Genomic DNA, 15,454 nt, shown 5'->3' with positions numbered 1-15,454 from the left:
CAAGACACGATGATTTTGTAGGGTACTACACCTGGAACTCTAATTGATTGCATTGACGATGACGTTTCCAATTACATGCCCTACGAGACCTGTTACAACAGTATGCTGTAAACCCTGGACTACTACCTTTCAGCTAAGCTTATTGTACTTAGATCTGGCAATGACAGCAGAACTAGTGTTGATTTTCAGAGTAAATTGCAGGCTCTATTTAACCGGCAAACATATTTGTAGTCATGAGTCACTACTGGGATCATATTTCACTTAGATCTTGCATTTTTTCCTGAACCACCGTATGTTGTTGTTCTTTTATAAAATCACGTGAGTACTTCCTTATCTGCAAAGGAAACCTCTCATCTGGAAATCGAAAGAAGGATATTTCTGATCCGTGTTCTTTCAGAATCCGGTATCTGCTATCGGTGACTGCCTGCAAATATTTTCTACATATTACGCATGTGTGTACATTTACGTACGTTGTACGTTTGTATGTACGTTGGCTTGCCCCGCAGTCCACATGGTTTCAAAGTTTCTGAAGTGACTTCATTTTAATTTGTCTATTTGGAGAAATTAAACAATCATCGTTTAGATGTAAAGCCGTGGACCGTGGCTATTGGTTCGACAGCTTAGTTCTCTTAGGCGGCTTCACCTCTAATTCAATTCGCGATTTTTCGAAACAGAATCAGTAACTCCACTCTAACTAAACTACCGAAAAATCTTTTCATTAATTCTTTATTTATTTACATAACTTGAAGGGGAGCTTCATCTTCTACATAGGCATAACATTTACCACTAAAGAAACCGATGTTTCACCTATTGAACAATCATGGGTAACTATGCGGATTGCCATACTAATTTAATATTTTACTAGTTGGTCCTTTTAGACATTCTGTGAAAGCACCTCCTACAAATACCGTCTGTTTCTGATAGTTAGATTACCAGTAAGAGTTCATTTCCTTTGAAATTGAACTATGTAACGTTTATGGTCAACGTTTTATGATGTATGATTGTTATACCAACGGCAGGTCGATTGACAACCCGCTGCTTAGATAATCTTCCGAAGTGGAGCTTGTTACTTGAATTTTGAACCTAATTTCACACGTTTCTACCTGACTGATGTGAATAGAGCACTAATTACATTATAAATGCCTTTGTCAGTTCGGTCTATTGGACGGAATGCGATGGAAGGTACTTGCTGTTTTCTACGTGTTACTCTTAGTTCAGTGGTCTCTGTTTCACAGCTACATAGTAGACGATTTAAAGTAAGTAAAAGATTTCTCTTTGTAACAGGCCGCAATTTTTTAGCTAATGGTCAATATTTAGCGAGTATACAGGAGATGCTTCAGTATTCCCAAAGACACTATCAACCTGACTAGTCATTCATCATTCAAAAGAGGGATTTAGTGCGATGATTTTTCACTAATATATATGAGTATCATAAACTCTATTCTTTTCAGGTTTAGAGCCGCAATATAGAGATATCTCTTGTTAGCCTATGACAGAGCCGTTAATGAATTGGCATTCCTATTCAGAAGAGAGAGTTTTAGTTTTCTTTCCTTCTTTAAGGCTAACGTCCATTTTTCTTGCCTCCCCCTCTCTCTTTTTGGTATAGGATCTAGTTGGGCAAAGTATAACACAAGGTTTTTCACTTTGTACTTTTCCCTTTTCACAGTTTCTTAACTGCTATTTTTCATGCCGGTTAGTCATACAGTTTAGGATCCTCAGAATGTATATTTTTGATTTGTTTGGTATCTCACGGCAATTGTTTGTTATCGACCCAGACCAACATTTGTACACGACCAAGACGGAAACCTTCCTTTTTTCCTGGCAGGTTGAGACAATAACTGTAACTGCATTTCGTTATCAATTTCGCGCCAAACCCGCTAATAGAAATTCTGCTGCTCGTCGTTCTAAAAGGTGACACACCATTTGGTCGGCTACAATGATGATGACGCCACTAGCTAAGTCGTGCATTGGTTCATGACCATGCAGATCTTAAATGCGAGGCCCACCGTGCAGACATCGAACGATAAAGCGACCAATAAGACGTCCGCTACCGTATTAATGGTAGACCATGAGACAACGGTTTTTGTTTAACAAGACAACGTCATTTCAATGTCATTTCATAGGACGATGCGATATCATCTCATAGGACGACGCATTAATGTCTCACGATACGACAAAATGTAGTCTTATGGAACAATGCAATGTAGTCCTATGGGACGCAATATCCTCTCACGGGACGATACCACAGGATGGCGCAATGTCTTCTTACATGATGACGTAACTCATCGCGATGCCTGTCGTATCACAGGATGACGCCTTATCGTTTTACAGGACGACGCCTGATGTCCCACAGGACGATGTCATGTCATCTCACGGGACTACGCTATGTCGTCTCACGCAACGACGCTTGTCGTCCAACGGGACGACGCCGTGTGCCATTTATACCCGTAGGTATTCTATTTATGGTGATGGCTATAAGAGCTCACTTAGTCTCATCGCTGGGCCACGGGCACTGAGCGGAATGTCACAAGGTCTTTTAACGAGACGATGCTCGTCGTCTTACAAGACGCTGCCATGTCGTCAGTCAGGACAATACCATGTCGTCTGTCAGGACGATACCACAGGACGACGCCATGTCGTGTCACGGGACGACGCCTTGTCGTCTCACGGGTCGACGCCATGTCGTCTCATGGGACGACGCCATGTCATTTCACGGGACGACGCTTGTCGTCTCACGGGACGACGCCATGTCGTCTCACACGACGACGCCATGTCGTCTCACGCGACGACGCCATGTCGTCTCACGGGACGACGCCATGTCGTCTCACGGGACGACGCCATGTCGTCTCACGGGACGACCCCATATCGTCTCACGGGACGACGCTTGTTGTCCCACAGGACGAGGCCATGAGGCGTAAGTACCCGTGTACTTTTTGTGACGGTGCCTGTAGGAAGGTCACTGCGTCTCGTCGCTGGGCCATGGGCACCGAGCGGAATGTCACGAAGTCGGAGGTTTTCAAAATATTTTTACGGTTTAAATTTCTTGATCTTTTTAAACTTGCTTTGTAAACGTGTTGCTCGGCTGAGTTACAAAAGCGTACTGAAGAGAAAGCAGCCGCGCGCTGGCAACCGGGCGACATTAGTACTTGGGTAGCGCGATAGATGGCGCTACTAGTTGATGAATTCGCTTGATTAGGGCTGAGTTACAAGGGTGTTATCTCATAATGTGGTTCAAGCGAAGGCACGGAGACCTAAATGATAATTAAATTTTTTAATTATTACTGTAGTATGTTATAGAATGTTGTTAAAATGATTGATGACTTATGTTTGTATGAAATTAGTAAAAATGTTTTCATGTTCAAGTCCTGTAATGTTTATGCATATAATGCAGCGTTGTACACGGTTACTTCTGATGGATTATGTACAATTCATTGGGCTCACAAGCTATTGCATGCACTTTAGTCGCAGTCAGTTAGCGCCTTATGAAAGTATTAAAAGGCTGACCATTGTGTACTTGTATGTGTACTTTAGGGTGATTTAGGAATATATAAACTTTGCTAGACCTTTAAAGCAGTAAATGGTTGTATTACCATTTGCAGCACAGTTAGTAAAAATGATTTCATACTGTGACGTCCAGGCTCCGTTGTGTACTGGGTGATCAAATGAAACAACTGTTATTGCTCGTGCACTCCGCCAGCCACCTGCCCGCCATGACACTTCTCCACGGAGTGAAGCTAGCGGGTAGTTGCGTCGTACTGTTTATTGTGTAATCGTCACATCTCTCCCTTTTTATAATGATTTATTTATTTTACTTTATATATTTATCATGCAACAATAGTTCAGTTTATCGTATTATCTTATACTCGCTAGGTTAATTTATTTTTCCAATCTAGATATGCTACCACCGGTTCGGAAAGGTTAACCTCAGACCCGAGAAGAACCGGCGTAAGAAACTCGGCGAGGTGTGGATGTATTCATTTTACAACAGTTAAATAATAAATATTTTCCAACACTAGCAAGCCTTTAAATCTGTAAAACTATTATTCTACTTTTACAATTTCTTCTTAGGTGTCAGTCCCTCTCCTTCTCCTATTTGCAGTTTTGAGTTTTTTTATTCAATTGCTTATAACTCAAAGATTTACTTTAAACGCCTTAATTACTACATTTTCCTTTTGATGCTTACACATTTCCAGGTATTTCCATTAGCATACAATATAATATTTTACTAATTAATACCTATCTAGACACGCGGTAGCGTGTCCAGCCAAGTTCAAAGAAAAAGGAACTGGCGACGCAGCAACCGTGTGTAATATTACACGAACCATTTCGAGCTACTTTTGACCCCTTCACAACTTGAAACCTACTTAACCTACACTAATGAAATTTGGCACATGTATTCAAGCCCCTTAGCTTGTCCAAAATACAAAATTTCATAAACGTAGCTCAAACAGTTACTGATAAATTAACGTTTAAAAACCGGCATTTTTGTGACTGACTGACATATAGATCATAAACCTAACCCACTTCCAGATGACCTACAAACTTGAAATTTGGCATCAAGGTAGACTGTTAGGTGTATATAGAGGGAAAAATCTGAAATGTGGAAATTATTGATATTTCGATGGAAAAAAAATTATTAATACTTATAGACCAAAAACCTAACCCAATTCTAGATCACTTAGAAACTTGATATTTGGCACCAAGGTAGACTATTAGGTGTATATAGAGGAAAAAATCTGAAAACTGGAAATTATTGATATTTCGAGGGAAAAAAAATAATTAATAGTTTTAGACCAAAAACCTAACCCACTTCTAGATCACTTAGAAACTTGATATTTGGCATCAAGGTAGACTATTAGGTGTATATAGAGGAAAAAATCTGAAAACTGGAAATTATTGAGATTTAGATGGAAAAAATAATAATTAATACTTATAGACCAAAAATCTAACCCACTTCTAGATCACTTAGAAACTTGATATTTGGCATCAAGGTAGACTATTAGGTGTATATAGAGGGAAAAATCTGAAAAATGGAAATTATTGATATTTCGATGGAAAAAAAAGAATTAATACTTATAGACCAAAAACCTAACCCACTTCTAGATGACTTAGAAACTTGATATTTGGCATCAAGGTAGACTATTAGGTGTATATAGAGGGAAAAATCTGAAAACTGGAAATTACTGAGATTTAGATGGAAAAAATAATAATTAATACTTATAGACCAAAAATCTAACCCACTTCTAGATCACTTAGAAACTTGATATTTGACATCAAGGTATACTATTAGGTGTATATAGAGGAAAAAATCTGAAAAATGGAAATTATTGATATTTCGATGGAAAAAAAAGAATTAATACTTATAGACCAAAAACCTAACCCACTTCTAGATGACTTAGAAACTTGATATTTGGCATCAAGGTAGACTATTAGGTGTATATAGAGGGAAAAGTCTGAAAACTGGAAATTATTGATATTTCGATGGAAAAAAAATTAATACTTATAGACCAAAAACCTAACCCCTCTTCAAGATCACTTAGAAACTTGATATTTGGCATCAAAGTAGACTATTAGGTGTATATATAGGGAAAAATCTGAAAACTGGAAATTATTGATAATTCGATGGAAAAAAAATAATTAATACTTATAGACCAAAAACCTAACCCACTTCTAGATGACTTAGAAACTTGATATTTGGCATCAAGGTAGACTATTAGGCGGATAAAAAAGAAAAAAATGTGAAAACTGAAACTTTTTAACAATTGACCGCAGGTTAGCTAGGGTCTCCTTTTCAGCTTAGGCAAACTGCTTTTATGATGAATACCTACTATAGTAATTTCTGTACAAAAAGTAATGATATCCCAACAAAAACATAAATGTGAAATGAGAGCCAAATTCAATATTAAGAATATGTGTCGTTGTTGACTCGCTGACAAAAGAATTTAGATCTATATGGGTGCCAAGTTCTGTGTTGTGTAGAAAATCCTGAAATTATAAAGAAGTTGTCTTGGCTAGTTTTTACGTATAGGCTACTTTTCTAAAATTTGGTTTGTTGGTAAAAACTAGCCAAGTCAAATCCTTTATAATTTCAGGATTTTCTACACAACACAGAACTTGGCACCCATATAGATCTAAATTCTTTTGTCAGCGAGTCAACAACGACACATATTCTTAATATTGAACTTGGCTCTCATTTCACATTTATGTTTTTGTTGGGATTTCATGATTTAGGTACAATAACATTGTAAGGTTGCCAAGCGCCTTGGACATTAGTTACTTATTGGCAATAACTGATTGACTCTGTTTTACTTGTCTTGTATGATGTTAATATATATAATGCAATTTAAAATACTTGTAGAAAATCCAAGGTCAAATAAAGTAGAAATGTTACATTCGTTGTAGAGGTACCACGTCAAGTACCTATGATTAGTTTTACTTGTGAATAGGTTAAGCAAACAATAATCTATATAAATAGATTTATATATTATTAATTTGTTAGGTACCTACTAAGATTTACCTGCCTATTTGACCATTATTATTATTAATTGCATTGCATACATATCTAATTATCGTTCTTTAATTATAATACTTGAATAATATAATCTTGACATCAATTAATCCAAATATTTATTTTATTCATTTTATTGCTCAAAAAGTAACACAGCAAATATAATATCGAATGTAATATTATTCTAGCAACTTACTTATGCGAAGAATCATAATAACAATTTATGTTATGAAAATAACGTACCACTTTACTAATTGAAAGCTGATTTTTCAATTGAATTGTGACCAGTAAGTATTGTATTATTATTCCCACAACAATTACTGTCAGATTGTCACATAAATATTATTATTTGTACTTATACACTTTTTCATCGGTTTATTTCAATTACTTGCAACATATTTTATAAACCTGAAACATAGGTATACACCTTGTAAGTATGTCTGCTTCCTATATCCTGCCATTGGTAAGTATGTCATTTAATTTCAATAAACATCTCCCAACGAACCAATGGAATTCCATTAAACATCAAACATCATCAAACATTATTCTAACCATGATCCCATGAAATACTGAGTACACCAGAGTACAGTTCGAATGTTTAGGTACTTTACCATTTTATCGTTACGTTTAACGTTTCTAAATGATAAGACCTAGGTTTTTGGTCTTTTCAGTCTTAGTGCTCAATTAGTACAATAAATGTGTACTCTTGGGTAGATCAATGAAATGGTTCAAGCTACAACTTTAATCTACTAGTTTTACTTAATTTGTTAGCCTCAACAAATTAAACATCAGGCAAACTGTCATTGAGAGCGATCAAAATCACGGTTAATTCGAATAATTATTGTTTTTATTTTAAAATGTGTATACACACAGTATTTAGTTATTTGTTTCTGTTTTGATTTAATGTATCGGTTCTGAGACTATGTATAATTTCTAATGTATGTATTGTCTCAACCGCATACCTAAGCGTTTTGGCATCCTTAATTATTGTAAGTTTATGCATGTGACTGAGATAAGGAAATATATTTTCCGGTAAAGTGCCTTTTTAATTACACTTAATTATAATTAGTCATCACATCACACACATCACTCATCTTCATCTGAGTAGGTGTACCTACTACCTAGGTAGTTAAAAAGGGACTTCGTCATCTACACTGTTAACCGACAAAAGTCGTATGTCTATTTACAAGACATTAGGTTAACTGCTGGTCACTAGAGTTTTTTTCTGTTAGTACCTTAGTCATGGTTGCCTTGGGTATAGTTTCGTAGTTTAGTTAAGTAAGCAGTGCTTCCTCACCGTGTAAGGCTCCCCGCATCGCCACTTCAGTTTTTACAGCATTGACTTTAGGTACTACATGACATGATGTATTATGACAGGCCCAGCGTCTATTTACGTACCTGTTGTACTTGGGTTTGTAATTGAGCTTTGCCCTGATTATTATTCTATAGAATCATGTATTCCGGCTCTAAAATAGATTGGAATAGGGATTTATTATATGAAATCTGGGTCATATACGATTTTGAAGAATTGTATATCCTCATCTATTTATAGGTTTTATTTGGGCAGTTTAGGCATGCCTCTGTGTTCCACAATTTCCACGGCTACTTACGCAGAATGCATTATTACTCTTATCCTGGTCACCTGCTTGTTTCTCTTAAACTATAATTTAACCTGTCTTCTAACTGTTCCAACAGGATTGCTACAACAATCTTTAACCGGAATACCGTCAAAGTCGTCGTATAATATATTTTTATACTTTGTTCGTTTTTATTTAAGCTAAGTTCTTACCCATACGAACATCTGCAAAATGCAGTAAATTTATGATACGGGTATAGGTTAGAAGAAGGTTAAATTGTAATACTTTACAGGAAATGTTTTCCAACTGGCGTATTTTTTTTTTGTATAATTGAAATCTATCCTGAATCTACATTAGTAGATATGCCTATTCCCGAGGCCATCCATCTATACCTCCGCCTTAAGTTAACTGGAACAGTAGGCAGAGGCACTTAACTGCTTATTATATAATTTCGAATTCAATAAATACATTACATAATAGGAGGTCACTCTATACTAACATAATGTCAGTTAATAGCTATTTTGCCTGCCTATTAAATTTTGGTCGGCTAAAGAATCCATCTAATGGTGGTATCTAGGACATTTTGGATGACCTAAAACAAGATACTATCGTTAGTACCAACCAACACTATATCGCGTCAGTTTACTTTTAAGTACTATGTTGTACTAATTTGGACGACCTATAACAAAAGGTCCTATCGTTAGTACCAACCACCACTATCGCGTCTACTAGACTAGTTACTAGGTACATTTGACTCTTTTGGTTTGTTAGTACCAGTTGAACATTCAACTTACTAATTATTCTCTGTTTGTATCGTAGGTAAGTGTTATGATTTCGCTTATCATTTCTTTTGTTTTGCTAGTACTAGTTGAACATTCAACCTACTACTTATTTATGTTGCTAGTACCAGTTGAAAGTTCCAACCTACTAATTATTTGTTTTGCTAGTACCAGTTGAAAGTTCCAACCCACTAATTATTTGTTTTGCTAGTACCAGTTGAAAGTTCCAACCTACTAATTATTTGTTTTGCTAGTACCAGTTGAAAGTCCCAACCTACTAATTATTTGTTTTGCTAGTACCAGTTGAACAATCAACCTACTAATTATTGGTTTTGCTAGTACCAGTTGAACGTTTCAACCTACTAATTATTTGTTTTGCTAGTACCGGTTGAAAGATTCAACCTACTACTTATTTGTTTTGCTAGTACCAGTTGAACGTTTCAACCTACTCATTATTTGTTTTGCTAGTACCAGTTGAACGTTTCAACCTACTAATTATTTGTTTTGCTAGTACCGGTTGAAAGATTCAACCTACTACTTATTTGTTTTGCTAGTACCAGTTGAACGTTTCAACCTACTCATTATTTGTTTTGCTAGTACCGGTTGAAAGATTCAACCTACTAATTATTTGTTTTGCTAGTACCAGTTGAACATTTCGACCTACTAATTATTTGTTTTGCTAGTACCGGTTGAAAGTTTCAACCTACTAATTATTTGTTTTGCTAGTACCGGTTGCAAGTTTCAACCTACTAACTATTTGTTTTGCTAGTACCAGTTGAACATTTCAACCTACTAATTATTCGTTTTGCTAGTACCAGTTGAACATTTCAACCTACTACTTATTTGTTTTGCTAGTACCAGTTGAAAGTTTCAACCTACTAATTATTTGTTTTGCTTGTACCAGTTGAACGTTTCAACCTACTAATTATTTGTTTTGCTAGTACCAGTTGAACGTTTCAACCTACTAATTATTTGTTTTGCTAGTACCGGTTGAAAGTTGCAACCTACTAATTATTTGTTTTGCTAGTACCGGTTGAAAGTTTCAACCTACTAATTATTTGTTTTGCTAGTACCAGTTGAACGTTTCAACCTACTAATTATTTGTTTTGCTAGGACCAGTTGAACGTTTCAACCTACTAATTATTTGTTTTGCTAGTACCGGTTGAAAGTTTCAACCTACTAATTATTTGTTTTGCTAGTACCGGTTGAAAGTTTCAACCTACCAATTATTTGTTTTGCTAGTACCGGTTGAAAGTTTCAACCTACTAATTATTTGTTTTGCTAGTACCAGTTGAACGTTTCAACCTACTAATTATTACTTATACCAACTGCAGCATAGATGTGATGTACAGTTTACTTCTTGCAATTTATTTTTCTTGTTAGTCCGACTCCGACTTACTACTCAATTCATTTGATGCTGAGTTTACGTGTCTACTCCTACAGTAAAACAATAACAAAGCCCTCGGCATTCATCAGTCTAAGTACGCTATCTATGTTCTTGACTCACTTGACATCGTAACGGTCCTTGATAATTTAACTGGTCCGTTACCTGCTAGCATTGTTTATTATCATAAACAGCACATACCTATGTATATATAAATACATGTTAAGTCGACACTAAGTTAACATCGATTCATACCCATATCGTGCTATAAATAGCATTTCAATTGATTATAACTGGTTATTTTAATCGAACAATATATAAGGTCCATAAAATGTATACAACTATACCGACTTAATATGCAGGTTTCTCTATACGTTCCCTCATGTAAAAATATCTTAGTATTTGATTACACGACTACACGACTAAGTAGGTCGGTATATTTTAAGTATGAACGGTAAATACACAACTCATAATAATTATGATTTCCGCGAAGGTAGTTTGATTATTTACCCTTTATATCATATGAATTCTAATATACGATTTTGAGTCAGAAAATAAACCATGTACCATCTGTATTTGTAACACGCAAACCATCAGCATATTCGTTTCTGTCATTTCATGGAAATATTCATGGCTAATACGTCGGTGCCACATCTTAGGAATAATGTAACACGAGTACATTATTTTTTGTAGTGACCCCAATTATTGATCTATCTTGCATTGATTACACTTTTGGATTTACATTTGGTAACCAGGCTCACGCACAGTAGCCATTGTCAAAGAGTTAGTGTAATAAGCACGCGTATATTTCTTCTTTGCTTAGTAAACATTCCTCCCGAGCTACGTACCATCAATTATTTACTCAATAATAGTTGTAAAGTTAACCACTGTTCTTATGTAAACAGTCAACAAATTTTCGCATTATGTACAACCGTACGTCACTCGTTACACTGAATATCACCTCGCCCAAAATTTTGTATTACCTGAATACAATCGGCAGCTCGGGAGGAAATGGACAAATACGGTAGCTATTAGGGTAGGATTTCCATACCTTAGGTTTGTTTTTTTTCCGCCACCGTTACGTTTCCTTTCCGTATTTTTTTTGTAATATTTTACCCTCGTCGCCATCTGTGACGTCCAGGCTCCGTTGTGTACTGGGTGATCAAATGAAACAACTGTTATTGCTCGTGCACTCCGCCAGCCACCTGCCCGCCATGACACTTCTCCACGGAGTGAAGCTAGCGGGTAGTTGCGTCGTACTGTTTATTGTGTAATCGTCACACATACCTAGAGTTGCGCAATGATATAATCTTGTCCGGTACAAGCTGATGTAGAACTTAATAGAGAGGGTACTAAACTAATAAACAAGGTGTTAAGGTATACAAGAAAATTTATGTGGGAGATTAGTATACATACATGGTGATTCAGAGTGAAAGCAAAGGGTAAATATGTTTCCTATCAAAGCAATTGATATATGTTAAAGATGTTATTAAATATAAAAAAAAGTATTGATATATGCGAAAAGTAGGCTTGAGTCAGTCATTAACTATAAAAACTAAAAAAAATAACCGCCGAAAAAAAACTAAAAGGAAATAAGAAAAAACCGGCACTAACACGAAACGAGTCGACCAACAAAAACAATAGCACACTGAAAAGAAAAAAATAATTATTTTGTCTTCAATAACGCAAGTGAATACCTATAAACTATGTATATACATACTTCTGAAATCAATCACACAAATCTGCGTATTTATATATTTACAATCTGTTATTTTTGGAGTCCAAAAATAACAGATCCCAAATTCTCTTTAAGATCACAAAATTGTGAAATTAAAGAGAATCTGCGTATTTATATATTTACAATCTGTTATTTTTGGATAGGATGAATAAAAATGTCCTAGATACCTCCTTTTTTTTTCGTCGGTTGAAAAGACAGATCTAGTTCTTTTGACCAATTGACTGCATGAGAGCGGAGCACTCTCTTTAGTGAACGAGCAGGCACAAGCCTAGTGAAAATTGCGATCAATTTGAGGTTTATTAATCATAATTTATAATAAAGTAGTATTCATAATCAAACTAATATTTGTGATAATAACTTGGAATTTGGAATTCAAGAGAGTCGAGAGTTTGAAAAACTTAAATTTTGCATTTGACTGTTGAGGATATTAACTATTTATCTTTCTGTTGAAATTGTGATTAGATCACTACAAGAGTAACAGTAATATGAATATGATGAAATTGTGAAAGATATATTCAATACAACTTGTTAAGAAGTGAAACAGAGAAACCTATATTATTAAAGAGATAATTACCTGACCTATGTAAGATGTTCCCTAACATTTATTTATTTTATTTTATATACCTATAGGTACTTATCCATGATCATTTTCTAAAAGTGAGATGGGGAATTTTGTGATCTTAAAGAGAAAAGGTATTGTATAATAACTAACTAGAACTTCATTATATGACATCTGATTCTAATTGTGATTCTGATTCTTGTGTAGCTCCAGCCTCCAGCCTGCATTTTATATCTCAATATTCTGATTAAATCTGATAATCAAGTTAACAGTTGAGGCCACGATCATATACCAATAATTATTTGGCTCATGATTGATCTCTTCCTTTTACTATAACATAAAAAGTTTAATACTTAATTGAAGTTACCTATCACCCTTTCCTTCCTTCTTCACAGGTTTAAATCAACACATTTTATGTTAAAAATAATGTTCACTCGCATCACAATGTCTGTTGTGATAGACGACAGACAACTCTACGTGCCAAAGGTATGCTTTTACCGAGTTTTCAATAACAGGCATTATAACTACATAATATTACAAACACCTAATGTTGGTACACACTGTATTATCCATACTATTTTATTAACATCTGAGCAAAATCTGTGTTGACAGACGAGATAAAATAATTAGCCGATACGCTGTTGAGCCTGGAATAAATATAATATGATATAAAAGGCTAATTTCTAGCCTAGTGTTAAAAATAAAAAAATATTAATTATTATTAATGTTTCGTCTAGACCATCTAGTATTATTACAGTTTACCACATAACATCTATCGTGGCCCATTTTTATTGTAAATATGATTTTTAAGGCAAAAAGAAACGTGAACAAAATAACTGAAAAGTATGTGAATTGACAGAAACACTGCTTGCTAACTTGTCATATTGTCATTTAGCCACATCAAGCGCTGAGTTTGTTTCGGCTCCCCCCACCACTTGCCTTGCACGCAGCGAATACCTACTATTCCTTTTCGTTACCTAGACATAGGTAATATTATTATACTCTGTAACAAATGCTCATGTGTCTTTGTCATTATGCCATTATTTAATTTCAGAACTACTTGCACAGAGTGGTATAATGACTACTATCATAGTTAAAAATACGTTATCACATTTATTTAAATAACCGAATACTTGAGAATTTCTCTTATTCAGAAACCTATCCACCATGGTCTTACTACCGTCTCTATAATTATTATGAATATGTAGGTTCGTATACTTTAGTATTTAGTATCTCGGTTGGGTAGGCGATATCAATTAATATGTGTTGCTTGATTCCAATTCATTTAACAAAATCAAATTAGTTATGCATGGCTAATGGCTATTCTTTAAATTATCTACCACTCCCTTATCCATTTCTGTTCGAGTAAAAGTAAAGTATGTACTATGTACTTAGAAGTATCTAAATCAGTTAGCAGATAATATAGAAACCACTAGCCCATTCAATCAGTAGGACTTTCACTGGGAGTCTTTTCAATAATAACTTATTTTAGCATTTTTAACACTTCAGGTTTGGGTCATCGTATGTACATACATACACAATTCAGAAGTTTAGTTAATCTTTATCTAATCACTAATCTATGGACTTTCCACACTAAGAATCAATGGTTCAGTAATAATAGGAAGTCATTATACCTTAGGGTATTGCTTAAGTGCAAACATATTAGTGGTGGCTTATACTAAACAGTTTTGCCTTTGTCCTTTACATATCCAAGTTGATATTTACTGATTCTCTGATAACAATCTATATTGAAATGTTAATTGGGAATAAATTAAGATACTATGCTTTATTACATCAACAGACAAGTCTTTGGAACCTTAATGTAACGCTGATTAAACGCAATCCATAAAGTAAGTGAATATTGTTTAAATTAATTCGGTAGTTTTTTATTCGTTTACAATCATTTTACCCGTTTATTCTTTCAGAACAGAAATATCATGCATGCCAATTGAGTATGTTACTATTGTTAAATCTAGCGAGCCCCATTTTTGGCCGTTTGCTGGTACCATTAGAATGGCTGAGTGATTCTGATTGAGTTCCAATGATGTTCCTGGTCCTTGGAGTTTGAGTAGTATGTACCTACATTGTACATATGACGTCAAGTTGTAATCTGATTTCAAGTGCCTCCTGCATTTTCATTCAGGCACATTACAACTAAATTGTACCGACTTCCAAGAAACCAATCCGTTACAATTCCTTACGATTGTAACAACAAACAACGATGAGGCAAGAAATTCCATATTAACATCTCTTATGATATGAGTGGTTCTAGTCCTTCAAACGTGGTGAGTGTTAAATTCGAGTTTTTAATTAAACTCAATGGTTCTGATTAAAGCCCAGTGAAAATATGGATCCGCAAAACATACCATTATAATAGCCTGGTTTGTTTGTCTGGAAGATATCAATCTTTTAGCGATAAGACCGCCCGTTGTGCACCATAGTATGAGTGATATGTGTTAAGTTCCTTTACATATTGGTGAGCAATAAAGAATATTGTGTTGTTGTAAAAATATTGATCATATAAGTATAAGGCTAATACGTTAAACATGATACATTCGCTTCATGAAAAGATACGCAGTATAAATTGTTGTCATTTCACCACACTTGCGCTCACGACTAGTTTAATCATGGCTGAGCTGATAATTTGTGATGAAGCGGGTATTCTGCAAGCAATGCATCTTCTAGAAAAGCATGCAATCCAGTAATAATTAACTTGGCGTGGAACTTCATAATCACAAAATATTGTTTACCACCAATTTAACGAAATACCGATGTAATAGAATATATACAAAATCGGAGGTCAGACCTAAACTGGTTTGTAAGCAACAACAGTTGGTAAGCCATAAGTAATATCAACTACCCGCATTAAAAATAAACTTTCAATTTGGTACTAAAACTATTCGGCCACA

Source organism: Cydia splendana, unplaced genomic scaffold (assembly GCF_910591565.1).
Source record: "Cydia splendana unplaced genomic scaffold, ilCydSple1.2 scaffold_66_ctg1, whole genome shotgun sequence".
In the NCBI taxonomy this organism is placed as follows: Eukaryota; Metazoa; Arthropoda; class Insecta; order Lepidoptera; family Tortricidae; genus Cydia; species Cydia splendana.
Note: the sequence above shows the minus strand (reverse complement) of the source record.